The sequence below is a fragment of the Bufo bufo genome, chromosome 5, assembly GCF_905171765.1.
Source record: "Bufo bufo chromosome 5, aBufBuf1.1, whole genome shotgun sequence".
NCBI classification, from domain to species: domain Eukaryota; kingdom Metazoa; phylum Chordata; class Amphibia; order Anura; family Bufonidae; genus Bufo; species Bufo bufo.
This window is the reverse complement of record NC_053393.1, coordinates 80,634,823-80,655,701: the sequence shown is the minus strand read 5'-3', so window position 1 is coordinate 80,655,701 and position 20,879 is coordinate 80,634,823.

The following is a 20,879-nucleotide window of genomic DNA, read 5'->3' as shown; positions in this document are numbered from 1 at the left end:
GAACCAATATAAAATCTTAATATACTGGTACCACACTCCTGACCTCCTCCATAGAATGAACCCAGTAGTCCCGGGAGACTGCTGGAGATGCGGCTTACATAGGAGTACATTGCCTCATATTTTCTTGGGCTGCCCCAAGATATGCTCCTATTGGACCGGAGTAGGCACCCTCCTGAGTGATGTTTTTGGAGTTGAAATCCGACTGGATCCTATGTCCTTCCTGTTTAATGTGGTCCCCATTCAAGTTAAAAAAACACTCACTCAAGTACTATTGATACTAATAGCAGCTCGTTGTCTAAACTCCCGAGCTTGGAAAAGCCCCGAACCACGGGTTTCTGATTTGTATACTAGGGTGATGGAGGTCCGAACAATGGAATATTCCACTGCTATCTTTCAGGACAAAATAGCACTCTTCAACGCCATATGGGACCTGTGGGATAAATACTGGGCCACAAGGCAACCTTGACGACCTCATGTGAAAGAGGTGTTCCCTCCTCCCATCCCCCCCCCCCTTATGTCTCTGTCTATGTTATTTGTCTTGTCTTTTGGGTATTTGTTAGGTAAAGCATTACTAGCTGAGAAGCTCTGGGCTTTTGGGTCTTTAAGACTCTTCCGCTACTACCTGATGTCTTTTTGTCTAGGATACACCGCTAAGTAGTCCTTCTACGGACTGATTAGATAGACACAGTCTCCATTAGTACACTTTATTGTTATATTTCTGCTCGGTCTCTCATTTTTCATCACTGATTATTATCGAGTGTTACAAGTGCTCAATCAATATGAATGTGATGTATTTCATATTTCATTCTTTACCTTGTACTATTGTGCATTATCCTATTGTAAATGTGCATTTTTATTTCCATATTATTTAATAAATACACAATTATAAAAAATATATATATATCTGATGATCCAGAGAGAAGGTAGAGAGAGGATTCCTGAAAAGGCTCGCACAGCCTTCTTAGGACCAACCAAAAATCCTAAGAGGACATATATTGGACCACTCTGGCGGCGTATATAACAAACAGATCCTTAGACAGAATGGAACCTACCATTCCATTCTCGCCCTTTTGGGTAGAAGTGGGCTAGTCATGTTTCCGTCCAAAGGAGGGGCGGTGGGAAGTGTTTAATCAGTCTTAGTTCTAGTCTATTCCAGTTTAGATTCGATAGTGGAGCTGAGAAGACATGAAAGATGGAGCAAGTAGGGGAAGCAGCTCATACAGCACCATGACTCCTTACAGATTAAGGGCTCATGCACACAAATGTATTTTCTTTCCATGTCCGTTAATTTTATTTTTTTGGACCGTATGTGGAACCTTTAATTTCAATGGGTCTGCAAAAAAAGGGAAGTTACTCCATGTGCATTCTGTTTTTGTATGTCCGTTCCGAAAAAGCAAAACAAAAAACATTTCCTATTATTGTCCGCATTACGGACAAGGATAGTACTGTTCTATTAAAGCCTGCTGGAACCAAGAGAGAGACTGAATATTGTCTGGATGTAAGTTTATTCAAGTAAGGCCTCTTTCACACTACAGTTTTTTTTTCCGTTTTGCGGTCCGTTTTTTGCGTTCCGTATACGGAACCATTCATTTAATTGGTTCCGCAAAAAAAACTGAATGTACTCCGTATGCATTCCGTTTCCGTTGAAAGATAGAACATGTCCTATTATTGCCCGCAAATCACGTTCCGTGGCTCTATTCAAGTCAATGGGTCCGCAAAAAAAACTAAACACATACGGAAATGCATCCATATGTCTTCCGTATCCTTTCTTGCGGAACCATCTATTAAAATGTTATGCCCAGCCCAATTTTTTCTATGTAATTACTGTATATGCCATACGAAAAAAAGGAACAGAAACAAAAAAAAACTGAATGGAACCGTGAAAAACAGACCGCAAAACACTGAAATAGCCATACGGTAGTGTGAAGGAGGCCTAAAGCTGTTGAACCTTCAACAGAATCAGAATCAGCTTTATTTGCCAAACACGAGTCGATCGTGCTCGGAATTGGGTTAGGCACAGGTACAGGCAAAATACTAGGGGGAGGTGGGGGTTATGCAATGGGCACATCAGGGGCGAGGGATTATGGGCGGGAGATGGGGCGTGGTGAGTTCAGCAGTCTGCCGGTCGTTAGGAAGAAAGTGTTCAGCCTCCTTGATGTCCTTATACCTGCAGCCGGACTATAGACGTCTGAAGAGATGATGGCCCGGATGGGAGTGGTCATTGGATATTTTCAGAGCCCTGGAGCGCAGTTTGTTGGAGAAGATAGAGTCAAGGGGTGGAAGTGGCAGTCAAGTAGTTCTCTCCGCCGAGCTGATGACCCTTTGTAGTTTGCGCTTGTCACTGGCTGATGAGCCAGCATACCAAACCAGAAGAGACGAGCACAGTACCAACTCGATGGTACAGGAGTAGAAGGACTTCAGTTGGTCCTGTGCCATGCCGAACTTCCTCAGTTGTCGAAGGAAGTAGAACCGCTGGTGAGCCTTCTTTATGATGGACGAGATGTTGGGACGTCAGGATAGGTCCTCAGAGATTGTCGTGCCTAGGAGACGGGCACTGGGTACCCTTGCGACTTCAGATCCGTCAATGTAGGTCAGGGGGGGAACTACCCTTCTCTTCCTGAAGTCGATGACCAGCTCGACTGTCTTTGTGGTGTTTAGGACCAGATTGGCCCACGAGTGTGGTGTCATCTGCGAACTTGATGACTTTAACTGAGGCCTCCTCCGATCTGCACTCGTTCGTGTACAGAGAGAACAGGAACGGCAATAGTACACATCCCTGAGGGGCGCCAGTGTTGGTGACCCTCGGTTTGGAGGTCAGATTGCCTAATCTGACGACCTGGGACCTGTTAGTGAGAAAATCTATGATACAATGTCGTAGTGTTGGGTGGACATCAAGCGCCGTGAGGTTCCTCTATAGCAGGGGTACTCAACTGGCGGACCGCGGTCCAAATACGGACCGCGGCCGCCAGTTGTCCGGACCCCGGCCATCCTTCAGAGCGCTCCTCCAATCGATTCAGTTCAGAGTGATCCGATCCGTTTGAACCGGCTCAGCTCAGTCACAGCACACAGCAATGCTGACAGAGACGCTCAGCTCACCTCACGCTGGCAGCAGGAGCCTGAGGGCGGGACTGGGAGGAGTCAGTAATATGATCTTAGAGTGGAAGCTGCTTCTGCCAGCCCCACCCCTCCCCGCCCACCAACCAATCACCGACCAGAGCTGAGGGGGCGAGGCCAGCACAGCACACTAGCAGCTCTGACTCGAGTCCTCGGAGTAGTGCAGGGTCAGGGAGTCTAAATGAATCGAATGAGTCACAAGAATCTAAAGATCCGACTCAGTCAGTGACTCATTCGATTCATTGAGTTAAAAGAGCCGTGAGTCAGACTGTAGAACAGGTTACACTGAGGCTGTCGGCTCTTGTTGCAGCAGTGATAAGATTAAGGGACAGGAGCAGAGAGATAAGAGAAGGGACAGATGACACAGGTCAGCACATAGTTTTCCCTGTGCATTCACATTTCACATCACTTGGTTGGTTGTACTACTGTCAGTGTCAGACTGTTGTCACTGTGGGGAACAATGCACAACAGACAACAATTCACATTGCACACCACAGTGACAGCTTCCTCCTGTCCGCCTGTCCAACGTCAGCCTCAGCTTCCCTTTACTATAAAAAAATCACTCTTCCTGACTCACTCAATACTAATCAGAGACGAGTTCAACTTCAGAGAGCTGAAGAGCCGACTCACTGCAGTGTCACTGACTGAGTCAGCAGCTGCGCATGCGCACCGGCACCTAGAGTCTTCAGTTCACTTGCGAGTCAGCTCAGCAGTCTGACTCGCCAAGTGAACCGAAGATCCGATTCTGATCCGAATGAGCTGATTCAAATGAACCGATTCACCTAAAAGATCCGAACTTCCCATCACTATCTCCTGCACACTGTGCCGTGCAGGAGGAGGAGCTTACCGGCGCACTTCCTCCTGTCCCAGAGCGCAGTGAGACAGGCTGGCTCCCTCCACATATAGCGCTCCTCCTCCTGCACACTCTGGTACGCGCAAGAGGCGGAGCTTACCGGCAAACTTCCTCCTTCCCAGGGGCGCAGTGAGAGACTGCTCCCTCCACATGCAGGCACCAGCGCTTTCATCCGACACCTGCGCGTGGAGGGAGCTTTCTCCCTCAGTGCGCTCACAGGTCCCTCCTCCCCTGCAGCAGCGGCAGCACATAAGGGAGCTTCAAGCTCCAAAGGACACTTACGTGCTGCTGGAGAGTGGAGGGACATCACCACTGCCACCAATGAAATAAATGTCACATTTGGAAAGTAAGGGGTGCGTGGAGAGGGCTACAGAGAGGCGGGAACACGTCACTGACTCCAGTGTCATGTTCCCATCTCCCCTGGGCCATCTTCTTTAGGTAACCTGATTAAATAAAGTGATTAAGCCCCATCAAACCATGATAGTTTTGTTCCGCATCCAATTCCCATTATTGGGGCATTGGATGCGGACCCCTTAGTTTCAATGGAGCGGAAAAAGATGCAGACAGCACACAGTGTGCTGTCTGCATCTCTTGGGGCCCCATTGTAATTAAGGGGCCGCATCCAATCCCCCAATAATGGGAATTGGATGCGGAACAAAACTATCATATGTCTGTTCTGTGGCTTGGGTTGCCACCCGGCCAGTAGTTCACCAGCAAGGCTGGTATTTTAGTTCCCTTGCCGGTGCCAGAATTTTCCTGTAAGGACTGTTAGGGTACTTTCACACTTGCGGCAGGACGGATCCGACAGGCTGCTCACCCTGTCAGATCTGCCCTGCCGCTATTTCGCCGGACTGCCACTCCCCATTGACTATAGCGGGAGTGGAGCTACGGTGCAGCATGGCAGTGCACGGCGTGAGGCCGCCAGACGAAAAAGTCGGACATGTAGTACTTTTAGTCTGGCGGCCTCTCACCGTGCTGCGCCGTAGCTCTGCCCCCATCCCCATTATAGTCGATGGGCACAGAGCAGCGGCACGGCGAAGTAGTGGCAAAATGGATCTGACAGGGTGAGCAGCCTGTCGGATCCGTCCTTCTGCAAGTGTGAAAGTACCCTTACTAATGAGCGCTTCCATCATGGAACGCCCATTAGTACAGCCGTTACCTCCACCGCAACTTGTGCTAGTAAAAAAATTAATAAAATTACGGTATCTCCACCTCCATTTGCTCACGCTGTGGAGAGCACTCCCTGCTGACTAGAAGCTCAAGACAGGACCTACAAGACGTCATCACGTTGGAGCACCGGTCCTGAGCTTGCAGTCAGCAGCGAATGTTCACCGCAGCCAGGTGAATGCAAATTTTATTTTATTTTTTTGCAAAAGCAGAGAAGGGGGGCACTAATGGGGGCATTACTCTTACTGGGGGCACTAATGGGGACATTATTCTTACTGGGGGCATTATTCTTACTGGGGCACTAATGTGGCCATTACTAATTCTGGGACTTACCCGGGGCGCTCCACTATAACGTCAGAGCGCCCCACGCGCATGGATCACATGATCGCATGGCATCTTTACTGTTGGCATTCAGCTCGGACCTTCACCTGACTGCAGACCCAGGTATGTGGACCTTTAATAAAACTAGTTGAGTACCCCTGCTCTATAGGATACTGGGGGAGATAGTATTAAAAGCCGAGCTGAAGTCTAGAAGGAGGATTCTCGCATATGTGTTGGGTTTGTCGAGGTGTTCAGTGACGTATTCTAGACACATGTTAATCGCATCGTCAGTGGATCTGTTTGCCCTGTAGGCGATTTGCAGAGGGTCCAGAGTGGCGGGCTTCAGGATGGAGAGGACCACCTTCTTTAGGGTTTTCATGACCACCGAAGTCTGGACTCAACTTATTTTTTACCTCATACAAGACACTCCTTTATTGCTCAGGAGCCCAACCCTGGGGAGCGACGGTATCCAGGTAGGAGCACCATGACACACATACACAGAAACTATTAAGGCTGCACTACACTACTCGGCATTCCTATAAACCTGGGACACGATCGGCCCTGGGGGGGGGTCGGCGCAGGTTTGCTTTACGTTTCTTGATCCAAGTATGGGAAAAAGACTACATTCAAAATTGTATTGAGGCTGTACACTGCATATTTCATAAGAGACAATTAAGTAGGACACATTTGTTTTGCCAGATTCATATGAATCCGACAGGAAAAAACTCCATATAACAATGGTGGGCAAACTTTTTAGTCAACTGAGCCAAATATCAACAAAACCGCGATTGAAATTTCTTTTAAGAGCCAATTTTTTTTCTCTACCCTCATCACCTGTTGTGATGCAGCACGTTCCGACGTTTGGAAGGAGGTGTGTACACCCTCGATTACTCCGGCTTCCTGTGTGATGATGATAATAGTGGGAGGAAATATGGGTGATATGAGATGTACAGGCCCTCTCCAGCTTTGCAGAATGCATATGCATTCCACAGGTGGGGCCGGTTCTTGGTGAAATAGGGCCAAGGTGAAAAACAATAAGGGCCCCCCCCCCATTTCTCCAGTCCAGTCCCAGGGTGGCCGTATTTCTCCAGCAGTGCCAGTACATGCACAGACATCTCTCTCATGAATCTTAGATGTCTGTGCATGTGCTGGCACTGCTGGAGAAATGTGCATGGGGGGGTTCGAATGTGCCATGGGACCGCGGCCGCCCTGGTTCTGTTTGGACTGGAGAAATGTGCATGGGGGAGGAGTCATGAGGGAATGTCTGTGCATGTGCTGGCACTTCTGGAGAAATGTGCCATGGGGCCGCCCTGGTTCTGCCCCCATGCACATTTCTCCAGTTCAAACAGAACCAGGGCAGCCACATTTCTCCAGCAGTGCCAGCACATGCAGACATCTCTCTCATGACCTTCCCCCCCCCCCCCCCCCTATTTCTCCAGTCCAGTCCAAACAGAACCAGGGCGGGCTAATTACAGTACACTGGCTGGCACAGGTGAGATGGGATCCAGTAACTAAGTTGTTATATTTAACCAACCTACCAGTAACTGTTGGAACTTGGCTGCCTCCTGTCACAGTCTCAGAAGAGTCTTGTGTGTGTAGGCAGCGGGCCGCCCCTGTCAGAGTCTGTGGCTGGCTGCCGCTGGTTCTTCTCTGCGGGCAGAGCTGTGGCAACATCAGACAGACACGGCGCGCTCACTCACAGCCACTGCTCGTCGAGTCTCTTAAAGAGGTAGGCAGAGCGGCTGCCAGCGGGGAACCCCATCCTTTCCATGAGTCCGGAGCTGCGCTTAGCGTGGCGACAGTAGCAGAGTTAGAAAACTTAGCAGTGCCGCCACACAGGTCACCTGTAAGAGCCGCATTCAAGGGGCTCGCGAGCCGCGGTTTGCTGACCACTGCCATATGACATTGGAAGTATACACTCACCTAAAGAATTATTAGGAACACCATACTAATACGGTGTTGGACCCCCTTTTGCCTTCAGAACTGCCTTAATTCTACGTGGCATTGATTCAACAAGGTGCTGATAGCATTCTTTACAAATGTTGGCCCATATTGATAGGATAGCATCTTGCAGTTGATGGAGATTTGAGGGATGCGCATCCAGGGCACGAAGCTCCCGTTCCACCACATCCCAAAGATGCTCTATTGGGTTGAGATCTGGTGACTGTGGGGGCCATTTTAGTACAGTGAACTCATTGTCATGTTCAAGAAACCAATTTGAAATGATTTGAGCTTTGTGACATGGTGCATTATCCTACTGGAAGTAGCCATCAGAGGATGGATACATGTTCTCATTCTGTTTACGCCAAATTCGGACTCTACCATTTGAATGTCTCAACAGAAATCGAGACTCATCAGACCAGGCAACATTTTTCCAGTCTTCAACAGTCCAATTTTGGTGAGCTCGTGCAAATTGTAGCCTCTTTTTCCTATTTGTAGTGGAGATGAATGGTACCCGGTGGGGTCTTCTGCTGTTGTAGCCCATCCGCCTCAAGGTTGTGCGTGTTGTGGCTTCACAAATGCTTTGCTGCATACCTCGGTTGTAATGAGTGGTTATTTCAGTCAATGTTGCTCTTCTATCAGCTTGAATCAGTCGGCCCATTCTCCTCTGACCTCAAGCATCAACAAGGCATTTTTGCCCACAGGACTGCCGCATACTGGATGTTTTTCCCTTTTCACACCATTCTTTGTAAACCCTAGAAATGGTTGTGTGTGAAAATCCCAGTAACTGAGCAGATTGTGAAATACTCAGACCGGCCCGCCTGGCACCAACAACCATGCCACGCTCAAAATTGCTTAAATCACCTTTCTTTCCCATTCTGACAGTCAGTTTGGAGTTCAGGAGATTGTCTTGACCAGGACCACAACCCTAAATGCATTGAAGCAACTGCCATGTGATTGGTTGACTAGATAATTGCATTAATGAGAAATAGAACAGGTGTTCCTAATAATTCTTTAAGTGAGTGTATATCAAAAGTTTTGTAAAAGTGGCACAGAGCCAAATTTACCATAATACAGCCAAGTTTATACTTTTACAATTTAGTTTGCCTTTTTTTTGTAATGATAGAACTGACCTGCATATTGCCACTGGAGGAAAGTGGTCATCAGTTTCCATGACTCCAGACAGAATTTCGCTGGCAGTTTTAGCCACTGGCAAAGTTCAGTGGCAGAGAGCAAAATGTTATTTCATTTCCAACACTTAATTGCAATCATAATTTTATTTTACAGATAAAATATGCACATTTTGTAGTAGCACTCTTTATTGAACAATAGGTTTTAACAGTAAAATGGCAAAAAAAAAACATGACTAGTAGGTATGCTGTCAATCAAGATGTTCTGGTTTTCCTTCCTCTGCTGCTGGGAATCAGTCCCTTGTATTTTAAGAAAGGGCCTCTATGAAATCACCATAAATAGTTACTGTATTGAGCACAGGGAAGAGCCACAAACTGGAGTTCAAAGACACTAGAGTAAGGTATGTAATTTCATCTGCGCCACCCCAATTCTTCAGTCTGGCATAGCTGTACTAGAACTTTTTTAGTGTGACAATACTGCTGTGCCCAGTTGATCCAAGCGCTGTAATACCTTACTGCGCAGATATATACTTACACATTCTGGTCACATGCTATTGAGTTTAAAATGACAAGTAGCAGATTTGTTGCAGAAATGTTTATCTTCTGCTGTTGGCAACCTCTGAAAGCATGTGAATACTGCACAGCCTCCTTCCCCCCCCCCCCCCCAAAAAGGATCAATAGCTAAGGTTCGCAATTCAGTTATTTGGAGCCAAAACCAGGTGCGGGTCCAATACACATAATAGATGCTGATCTTTCCATTATACCTTATCTCTGAGTAGGCTTCATTACAGGTTTTTGCTCACAATAACTGATGGAAATAACCAACCAAATAACTGAAGTGTGAACTCAGCCTAAGGCCTCATGCACACGACAGTTGTTTTTCTCAGCCTCCGTTCCGTTTTTTTTTGCGGATAGGCTGGGGACCCATTCATTTCAATGGGTCTGCAAAAAAAAATACTGATAGTTCATCTGTTTGTGTTCCGCGTCCGTTTTTCCCTTCAGCCCAAAAAATAGTGCATGTCCTACTTTTTTCACATTTGCGGACAAGGATAGACATTTATTACAAGGGATCTGTGGGGAAAAAAACGGATCCTTAAAAAAAAAAAAAAAAAAAAAAAATGGATGCCGCATCAGTTTTTTTTGCGGACGCAAAAAACAACCGTCGTGTGCATGAAGTTATAACATGTTGTAACTTAAAAGGTCTGTCCAATTTCAGGAGGAAACAAGACAACACAGGTGTTCTGCAATAAAGAAGTGATATTTACTTACCTGGCAGATCCTGCACTGCCGCTCTAATTCTCCTAGCCAGGATCTGTTTAGCTGGCAGTTGTGGTTGTCACGTCGACAATACGTGGCTGCTGCAGCCAACCATTGGCCTCTGCAGTGCACTGAAGAGGCCAGTGATTGGAGTAGCAGGCCTCCTACTGCCCAGTCCTAGTAACACCCTGGGCAATTTGCACGTTTCAAAAAATAAAGCATGTTGCAAAATCTACGTGTGACTCATGCAACTTTTGTTGTGGATCCTTAGTTTAACATATAGCATTACAACTTCTGAAAGTGTGTATCCATCCCTCGGGGCATGTTCACACAAGAAGTTTGGTGCATTTTCCATGGAGAAATCTGTGTTAACAATAAACCTTACCCACTATATGGACAAAAGTATTGGGGCTCCTACAAGAGATTTTATGACATCCCATTATAAATCCATAGGCATTCATAAGGAGTTCCCCCCCCCCCCCCTTTTGCAACAAACAGTTTCCTCTCTTCTAGGAAGACTTGCTACAAGATTTTGAAGTGAATTGCCCATTCATCAAGAAGAACAGTGTTGGATGGAGTTGAGGTCAGGGCTCTGTGCAGCCAGTCAAGTCCTTCCACATCAACCACCCCTAACCCTGCCTTTATGGACCTTGCTTTGTGCACTGGGACAGAGAAGGGCGTTCCCCAAACCTTTAAATGTCTTGCTATGCTGAAACATTATGATGGTTCGCTTGAACAACTTCATAGCATTATCCTTTCTCCACCAAACTTTATAGTCAGGCAGCTAATGTTCTCATCCATCAGAGTGCCAGCTAAAGTGTGATTCTTAAAACATTTCCACTGCTCCAGAGTCCAATGATGTGCTTTACACCCCTCCATCCAACACTTGGCATTGTTTGGTGATGTAAAACTTGTATGCATCTGACTTGGTCATGGAAACCCATGCCATGAAGATTCCAGTGCAGTTGTACTGATATTAATGCCAGAGGAGGTTTGGAGCTCTGCAGTCTCTAAGCCAAAGGGTTAGCCACTTTCATGCCCTATGCACCTCAGCAGCTGCTGATCCCGCCCTGTAACTTTGTGATTGTGGAATATCTAAGATGGAAGAAATATTGCAAACTCTTTGCAGCGGTGGCATCCTAATATAGGACCACACTGGAGTTCAGTGAGCTCTTTAGAATCAACCATTCTTTGACAATTGTATGTAAAGGCAGACTGCATGGAATCATTTTATCATTGAGGATATAATTGTGTTTCTCTCTCCCCCACATTTTAGAAGTCTGAACTCTGTCACAAGCATAAACTGCTGTTCTGGGATGGTGGTCAAAATTAAGTTGTATGACATTTACACAAACTGGGGATAAAACTGGGAGAAAAAAGTTTAACATTTTGTTAGTGAGGGCCCAAAAATCAATTACATGCTACCCTGTTGTCACATGCACCATCGCAGTCACTCACTGGCCTTATCAGTGACATGTGCCTAAATGGCATGACTGCATAACCTCTGTTATAACCATAGATGGTATGCTACACTTCCTGCCTGCTGGAGCCCAGAGGGAACAGGGACAGGGCCCTAGTCACTAAAACTGAGCCGTATTCACTGGGCGAGTGCTTTGTTTTCATTCCTATAAAACACTTTTAAGGCCCTCAAATAGTTTTGGAGTCAGACATCTGCTTTAAAGGGGTTGTCCGGGTTCAGAGCTGAACCCAGGCAGCCCCCTGACAAGATCATTGGAGCAGTTCATGATCCGATGCTCTCCTTTGCCCTGCGCGATTCCGGTGACAAACCGGGCTCTCCTCTGGGCTGCCAGGCGGAGGCTTCCGCCCAGCAGTGAGCACAGTGACATCACCGGTACTGATGGGCGGGCTTTAGCGCTGCCCTAGCTTGTAAAACGGCTAAGGCAGCGCTAAAGCCTGCGCATCAGAGCCAGTGACGTCACCGAACACACTGCTGGGTGGAAGCTTCCACCCAGCAGTGTGTTAAAGTAAATAAAAAAGCCCGTGCCATGCACGATCCTGCACAGGGCAAGGGAGAGCATTGGAGCATGAACTGTTCCGATGCTCAAGTCAAGGGGGGCTGACTGAGTAAAATTATGGGCATGTCTGGGTTCAGCTCCGAACCAAGACAATCCCCGTAAGATATTGTGTTACAATAACAAACCCTTCCACATTAAAATTGCAACACCAAGAAGGACAAGCTGAAATGTTATGCAAATTGAGGAAGTAGCAAGCATTGCCAAAATATGCAGATAATCAAATCTTCAAGCTCCTAGTTCCAATCTGTGGCGTAAAAGCCAGATTGAAAGCAAAGATCAAGTTGTGTGGGATATTTGTGCAATGCCTCCTGTTCGTCAACCTGCCATTTATCTCCACTTGTCACAAATAGAGAGGTTTATCACTCTGGCAGATCACTACACTCCTGGGCCAATATGTCAGCACAGTTCAATACTGCCTGTCCCAAGGGTTGGGAGGAAGACAAGCTGGAATGACAGTAAGAGGTATATTAGGGCACTAAGTGTCTGCACAAACTCCCAAAAGGCGTCTGCACGACCCTGGGCTATAGGCCAGATGTTCAGCTACAGGTGCTCCATTGACCTCATTCCACTGCTATCAAAAGCCTGCATGGTACACAGCAAGACAGCACTCGAGGCTGGAATGGAGGTCTATCCTCTTCAGCAAGTTTTTGATGCCGTGAAGAAGCCTTCACAAGGGAACGTCACACTAGTCCTACTCCCAGGAATACGGTGGGTGGAAAATGTATGCTAGTAGGACCCCTCGTCTTAATTTCAGGTACATTAACAGCTCTGCATTACATTGATTTAGTCATAGAACCAGTAGTACAGCCATTCATCCAATGTGTACTAGAAGCCATTTTTTTTTTTCAACAGGACACCAGGCGGTATGTTGTTCGTACTACTGTGCGCATCCTGCATCCTAAACATGCCACCATGTCCTGTGGCATTTCCAAACTTGGCTCCCATTGAGCACATCTGAGATGACATTAGTTGGTAATTGCAAAGGGAGCTGTCAACAGTGGCTCTTAATGATTTGTGTGTCCAAGTGCATTCAGCGTGGTACATCATTCCTCAATCATTAATATCCAGGTCTGTGGAGTTGGTAAGCCAAAGTTCTGTCTTCAACTCTGACTCCTTCATAAAATGATCAATAATTTAGTAATAATACATTTAATGTAGAAAAATGGTAACATTTGCTTTTTCTTTCTATCATGTAAGTGATCAGGCCACAATTAAACCATATTTATTGGAATAAAATTTCTAAATTGCTGTAAGAATGCAATGCACTATTAACTGGAAAACACTGTTATACACTTAATGATTTTAAGAAATTATGACAGTGTCCTCAGAAAAAGTTAGAAAAGCTAAATGTATGTCCTGGAAATGCAGAGAATCACATGCAAGCGTAAATGGGAATAAAACATTAAGGTATAGCTGCTATATTCAGTGCAGCAACAAAAAGACTGTCTAGGAATAAATAACTTTTGAAAGGCGCCACCAGCCTGCCCCTGCTATAGAAAGATTCATACTTACCTTCCATCTGTTGCTCTGGTCCTGTGCACAAAAAGGACAAGAGTGGAAGGGAAGAGGGAGTTTTAGGCTCCATTCACACGTCCGCAATGTGTTTTGCGGATACACGGATCCGCAGAAAGCGGCAATGTGTGTTCCGCAGATTGCGGACCACACATTGCCGACATAATAGAATATGCCTGTTCTTGTCCGCAATTGCGGACAAGAACAGGACATGTTCTATTTTTTTGCGGAAACGGAAGCACGGATCCGCAAATGTGGATGCGGACAGCACATTCCGTCCCCATAGAGAATGAATGGGTCCGCACCCTTTCCGCAAAATTGCAGAAAGGATGCGGACCCATTTTGCGGACGTGTGAATGGAGTCTTATTCTTCCCATAGCAGAGGCAGGCTGTGGCCACCTGTGAAAAGTTAGTTACTTTGTGCAAGAATGTACAAAGGAATGAAAACGGCTTCCTTGCGCCAACATGCTGCTTCTGCAGTGCTATGCTGGGCTCCATCAATAGCAACTTCCATTTTGACATCATCAATCAATGGCCTGCCCCCGCTGCATTATGACCACTCGTCAGGACTAGTGTTGAGCGAACTTCTATTTTAAGTTTGGCGTCTAAAGTTCGGCTTCCGGTTAGCGAAGAATCCCGATATGGATCCCGAATTCCGTTGTGGTCCATGGTAGCGGAATCAATAATGGCCAATTATTGATTCCGCTACCACGGACCACAACAGAATTCAGAATCCATATCTGGATTCTTTGCTAACCGGAAACCGAAATTTAGACGCCGAACTTAAAACAGAAGTTCGCTCAACACTAGTCAGGACGTAAAGGGAGCCAGACACTGCTGCAGCACTGTCAAACCGGATGTTGACATTGATAGAGCCCAGCAGAGCATTGCAGGCCTAGAGAAGGTGGGAGAGCCAATGCCAGGAAGCAGGCAAGTAATCTTCCCTTTGCAGGTCCAGTGGTGGTTACCAAATTACCATTCTTGCATAATCCCTTTAATGCTGTCTTCCTGTTCGGTTTAGCAGTTCTGAGATGACTGCAGGCATGCCTAGTATTAACTCGGAAGCATGTGCTTTTGGGGTTTTCTGCCGTTTAATGATGCTGTGGCCACACTTAACCACAGCATCTGAAGGCTTAAATGACTGCAATCTGCATTATTGCTGGTCGCAGAGATTAGCCACGGGCGCCATGTTTAAAGAACCTCCCAGCGCTGTACATGTATGCCACTGGTAGCGTAAGGGTTTAAAAAAAACAACACGAAAAAAACATCCATTTCTCACGGTCAGGTGAATGTTGCCTGAAACATGCTGGATCTGTGTCCAGGATGTTGCCATCTCCTCTCTGCAAAGTGCCTTGTGTCGTCGTCGTCCCCCCCCCCCCCCCCTCTCAGCTGTGTGCATTCTCTTTCCCCCTCCCTGCTGTTATCTCTAACACTAACAGAATGGAGGAGAGAACCAACAAAGACAGAAGTTGCCTAATTCTTCCTTTAGCCAAAAAAATAAGTGCAAATATTTCCCTAGCATTTAAAAGATACCTACACTGTCCGATAACTTTAACCCCTTAGGGAACACAGCCTTATTTCACCTTAAGGAGCAGGCCATTTTTTGCAAATCTGACCAGTGTCACTTTAAGTGGTGATAACTTTAAAACACTGACTTATCCAGGCCATTTTGAGATTGTTTTTTTGTCACATATTGTACTTCATGACACTGGTAAAATGAAGTCAAAAAAATTCATTTTTATTTATAAAAAAAATACAAAATTTACCAAAAATTTGTAAAAAAAATTGCAAATTTCCAAGTTTAGTAGTAATACATCCAAAAATAGTTATTACTTTACATTCCCCATATGTCTACTTCATGTTTGGATCAATTTGGGAATGATATTTAATTTTTGGGGGATGTTACAAGGCTTAGAAGTTTAGAAGCAAATCTTGAAATTTTTCAGAAATTTTCAAAAACCCACTTTTTAGGGACCAGTTCAGGTCTGAAGTCACTTTGTCTCAAAAGATTAAGCCATGCACGTGTAAGTACGCACGGCCGGTACAGTGAAACTGTGAATGGCTCCAAACCACCCAAAAATGACCCCATTCTAGAAACTACACCCCTCAAGGTATTCAAAACTGATTTTACAAACTTTGTTAACCCTTTAGGTGTTGCACAAGAGGTATTGGCAAATGGAGATGAAATTTGAGAATTGCAATTTTTTGGCAAATTTTCCATTTTTTCCAGTAACAAAGCAACCCTTGCTTTGTTACTGGAAAAAATTGATTAAAATGAAAAATTTGCCAAAAAATTTAAATTCTCAAATTTCATCTCCATTTGCCAATAACAGCCAAACAAAATGCTATATTTATTGCCCCGATTCTGTAGTTTGCAGAAACACCCCATATGTGGCCGTAAACTACTGTACGGGCACACAGTAGGGCGTAGACGGAAAGGTGCGCCGTATAGTTTTTGGAAGCCAGATTTTGCTGGATTGTTTTTTTGACAACATGTCCCATTTGAAGCCCCCCTGATGCACCCCTAGAGTAGAAACTCCAAAGTGACCCCATTTTAGAAACTACGGGATAGGGTGGCAGTTTTGTTGGTACTAGTTTAGGGTACATATGATTTTTGGTTGCTCTATATTACACTTTTTGTGCGGCAAGGTAACAAGAAATAGCTTTTTTGGCAGCGTTTTTTTTTGTTGTTATTTACAACATTCATCTGACAGGTTAGATCATATGGTAATTTTATAGAGCAGGTTGTCACGGACGCGGCGATACCTAATATGTATACAATTTTCTTATTTATGTAAGTTTTACACAATGATTTCATTTTTGAAACAAAAAAAAATAATCATGTTTTAGTGTCTCCATAGTCTAAGAGCCCTATTTTTTTCAGTTTTTGGGCGATTATCTTAAGTAGGGTCTCATTTTTTGTGGGACGAGATGACGGTTTGATTGGCACTATTTTGGGGTGCATATGACTTTTTGATCGCTTGCTATTACACTTTCTGTGACGTAAGATTACAAAAAATAGCTTTTTTTACACCGTTTTTATTTTTATTTTTTTACGGTGGTCATATGAGGGGTTAGGTCATGTGATATTTTTATAGAGCCGGTCGATACGGACGCGGAAATACCCAATATGTATACTTTTTTTTATTTATGTAAGTTTTACACAATGATTTCATTTTTGAAACAAAAAAAAAAAAAAAAAAATATCATGTTTTAGTGTTTCCATAGTCTAAGAGCCATAGTTTTTTCAGTTTTTGGGCGATTATCTTGGGTAGGGTATGATTTTTGCGGGATGAGATGACTGTTTGATTGGTACTATTTTGGCGTACATGCGACTTTTTTGATCACTTACCTTTTTTGGGAAGTAAGGTGGGCAAAATTTCAATTTCATCATAGTTTTTTATGGCGTTCACCGTTCGGGTAAAGTAACATGACCGTTTTATAGATTTGGTCGTTACGGACGCGGTGATATCAAACATGTGTAGGGAATTTTATTGTTTTCATTTTTAATCAGTGATAAATGTATTTTTTGATTTGACCCAGACCCACTTAGTCCTTGAAGATCCAGTGGATCTGATGTCTGTATTATACAGTACACTATATAGTGTACTGTACTGTATTTTACTTACACTTTGTCTGAACAGATCTATGCCTTTAGCACAGATCTGTTCAGCACCATGGACAGCAGGATGCCTGAGAAGGCGTCCTGTTGCCATGGGAACCTTCCCCGTCTGCTCAGTTGTGGCCACAACTGCGCAGACGGGGGAAGGGTAAGGAGGGGGGCTCCCTCCCTCTGTCACCCCATCCTGTCGGGGGGCTGCAAAGGCACAGCAGCCCCCCGATGGGAGAGGGAGCTCCCGACTGCTAACCTCTGCTATTCCATACCGCGGTCCGTAAGGACCGCGGTATCAAAAGGGTTAAACGGCTGACATCGCATCACAGATGTCAGCCGTTTATCAAGAGAAGGCAAGCGGGGGATCGCGATCCCGCACCGCCCGCAACCCCCTTCCCTGCATCTCCCGCCGCCATAAAATCATTCAGGGGTGCGGGGAAGGGGGGGAGAATCTATATTTTAGGCATATAAAGTTTCTGATCCCCGCAGTCAGGGACCGCAGGGGTCAGAAACTGCAGAAAGCACAGGTCTGAATTGACCTGCGGTTTGTTGCGATCGCCGACATGGGGGGGGTCACAGGACTCCCCCGCGCATTTAGCCGAGGTGCCTGCTCAATGATTTGAGCAGGCAACTTGTTCCGATCACCGCCAGCCTGGGCGGCAGTGATCGGAACACATGACGTACCGGTACATCATGTGTCCTTAAGGGGTTAAAAGCAGCACCATCTTCTTGTTCAGTACCATTTACTGCCACCAGTATTCAGTGAGTTGAAAGAGCACCATCTGCCAGAATGAAAATCGGCACAAATCGGAGATGTGTAAGCACTTTTTTTTTTCTTTTTAATAGACTTCATGACTGACAACTCTTCCTGTATAATAACGGTATACAGGAAAAGCTGTTAACCACTGTGTGGGTAGGGCAGGCAGGACTCAGGCTCTCTCTACAAAACAATCTACGCAAACATTTTGAATTAAAGGGAGTCTGTCAGCTACTTTTCAAAGTGCTTGAATTGCATTATAATTCATATACACGTTTCAGAAATGGTACCTTTGTCTGCTTTCTCTGCAGCTGTGATGCTGAGAACACGAAGTTTGAAGCAATAAACTAATTAGCTTTCCAGTGCCCAGGGGCGTTTTCAATTGCTGCAAGTGCCCAGGCAACTCGGCATTACTAGTCAATAACTCCTTACCTGTGTACTGCCTACGTCAGTGTCTCTGCTCCTAAAATCCCGTGCTTGTGCACATCACTGCCGGCCCGGGAATGTCCCATACAATACCCACTGTGGGCAGTAACATCACCGATTAGACCGCAAAATGACCCTTTTCGCACCCAGTAGTGACGTGAATGGGATTTCAGAAGCAGACGCTGACATATTGTACGTTGGGCTGACTTACAGAAAGACAGGGAAGGAGTTACTGACCACTGACAGAGGGGCATGGGCACTTGGCTGGCATAGATTTCAGTCTCCAGCCCGGCCCTTTTTGGGAAAGTGGCGCAGCCAGCGGAGTAACAGCATTTCCACACAAATTTTTATACGAGTGCCACTGAAAAAGTCACAAATGTGCAGTTTGCAACTTTCACACCACAAAAGTATATAGCCATTGACTGGTGAGGTGTGATCTGCAGTCATAGGCATAGAATTTGCTGTGTAAGTGCTGCTGTTCCTGAAGTTATTAACCACCCAATAAATTTTTTATTATGTATGCAATTTAAACTAGTCAAAGCACCCATACATACCATAAATATGAGGTGAACCTGCCGATTTGAGTGGAGGATCCCCATTCCCCAGCGCCAGGTATCCGCTGTTGGAATTCAATTACTTACTTCCATTTCTTATAGGGGAGATAAGGCTTTACCAGGAGTCTGGCAACAGCTTTTTTCCCCAATTAGAGAAAATTAACACAGCTGGGGGAGAGAGCCATCGGTCGAATAACTATTCAGACTACTGCTATTTAATGTGCACGGGTAACTCTTCCCTCATTTGTGAGAACTGTTAGGCCCCTTTTACACAAGCGAGTTTTCCGCGTGGGTGCAATGCGGGACGTGTACGCATATAGCACCCGCACTGAATCCTGAACCATTCATTTCAATGGGTCTGTGTACATGAGCGTTTTTTTTTTTTTCTTTCACACATCAGTTCTGCGTTGCGTGAAAAATGCAGCATGTTCTATATTCTGCGTTTTTCACGCAGCCCTGGCCCCATAGATGTGAATGGGGCTTCAGTTAAAAACGCATTGCATCCGGAAGCAAGGGTGGATGCAATGCGTTTTTCCAACGATGGCTGCTAAGAGATGTTGGTTGTAAACCTTCAATTTTTTTATCACGCGCATGAAAAATGCATCAAAACACATTGCACCCGCGTGAAAAAAAACAAAAAAACTGAACGCTATTGCAGGCAAACTGACTGAACTTGCTTGCAAAATGGTGCGAGTTTCACTGAATGCAACCGGAGCCAATCCGTCACGCTGGTGTGAAAGAGGCCTTAGAGATTGCCTGGACAACGCCTTTTAAACTCCCAAGGTTCGACTATAGACAAAGCAAAGCTCAATCAAACAATACCAATAAAGCTAAACAAAAGGAGGCTAGCAGTCAGTTCCCCTGTTTTCAATGGTAGACCATGTTAATGGTGGACTCCAACTGTATATCACAGCTTTTCTTCTGGGATATTTGGCCAAACTCCAGCTGTGTCCTAAAGCACTGTACATACTCTTTACCTCCCCCCTCTCCCTTGACATTCATATTACAGATGAGATTGTTACATGAACTACAGACCCCGGTTCTTCCAGGTGGTGTTTTATTCCCAGATTAGAGAAAAATAAATTCTTCCCAAATCTTGTAGTCCAAGCAAGAGCACAGCGAGTGAGATCCAGTAGATGCTGCATTACATCTTGTAAGGAAAGAGACACACAAGGAAGACCTTCCCAGAGGCTAAGAAAAGCACCAGTAAGACCAAGGATCATGTAATGAAAGGTAAATATATGGAGTAACTTGGCGAGAATCAGAACGGACTACTGACGTGGCTTTGCTCAGTGTGGCTGGAATTCTTTCATGAAAAACTCTGAATATACCATGTGAGGTCCTGTTTTCCAACACAAAAAAAACCTAACATCTAGTCCAAATGGAATGGCCTGGAGGTTAAAATGTGTGTGCTTGATGTATAAACCTATTTGGCTTCATTTCAGTTCTAATAATTTGCCACAACCCTTTCCATGATTGGACAGTGATTTATTAAGATGCAGGTGACCTGTATTCCTGGAGCCATATCAGGACATTCTTATGTTTGTAGCTGAAATACTGTAGAGACGGGTCTTTCTGGGGGTGAGGTTTTCCATTCATACTTACATCCAAAAAGGGAAGAAAAAAAAAAAGGCTACTAAATATGTTGGTAAATGCTCTCATATGGCATGTCTGTGATGTCTACCATAACTATGGTCGTCCCCAAAATAAATTCTCTTTCTACACCTTTTTATAGACCATATCTCACAACCTTATCTTGCTTTAGAATGCAAAATGGATTGGAAACAGGTTGCTAGTGTCCATCCACATCCGGTTTCAAGATACATCATATTTTCTTCATCTCCTTTTTTGGGTCCAATGTTCAGCTTTGTTAACCAACTGCATAATTCCTGGAAAGTGGTGAAAATGTTAATTATGCTTTAGGGTTGTTATGCTGCAGTTGTTTAAAAGGATACTCATGATTAATTTGCATGTCCATTGTTTCTTGAGGAATTCTTCATGGACATGACCGTATCACCACTGACTATGCCATAATTAAATGGTGCAAATTCCATTTATCTCAAACACCATGGTCTCCACTTAATTATTTCACCAAGCAGTCAACTCTAGACAGCTGTACCTAACAAAACGTTCAGCTGTGCTTTCAAATGCACCATTGCTCACCTTTTAGTAACGTGATCCAGTGTAACTAAACATCT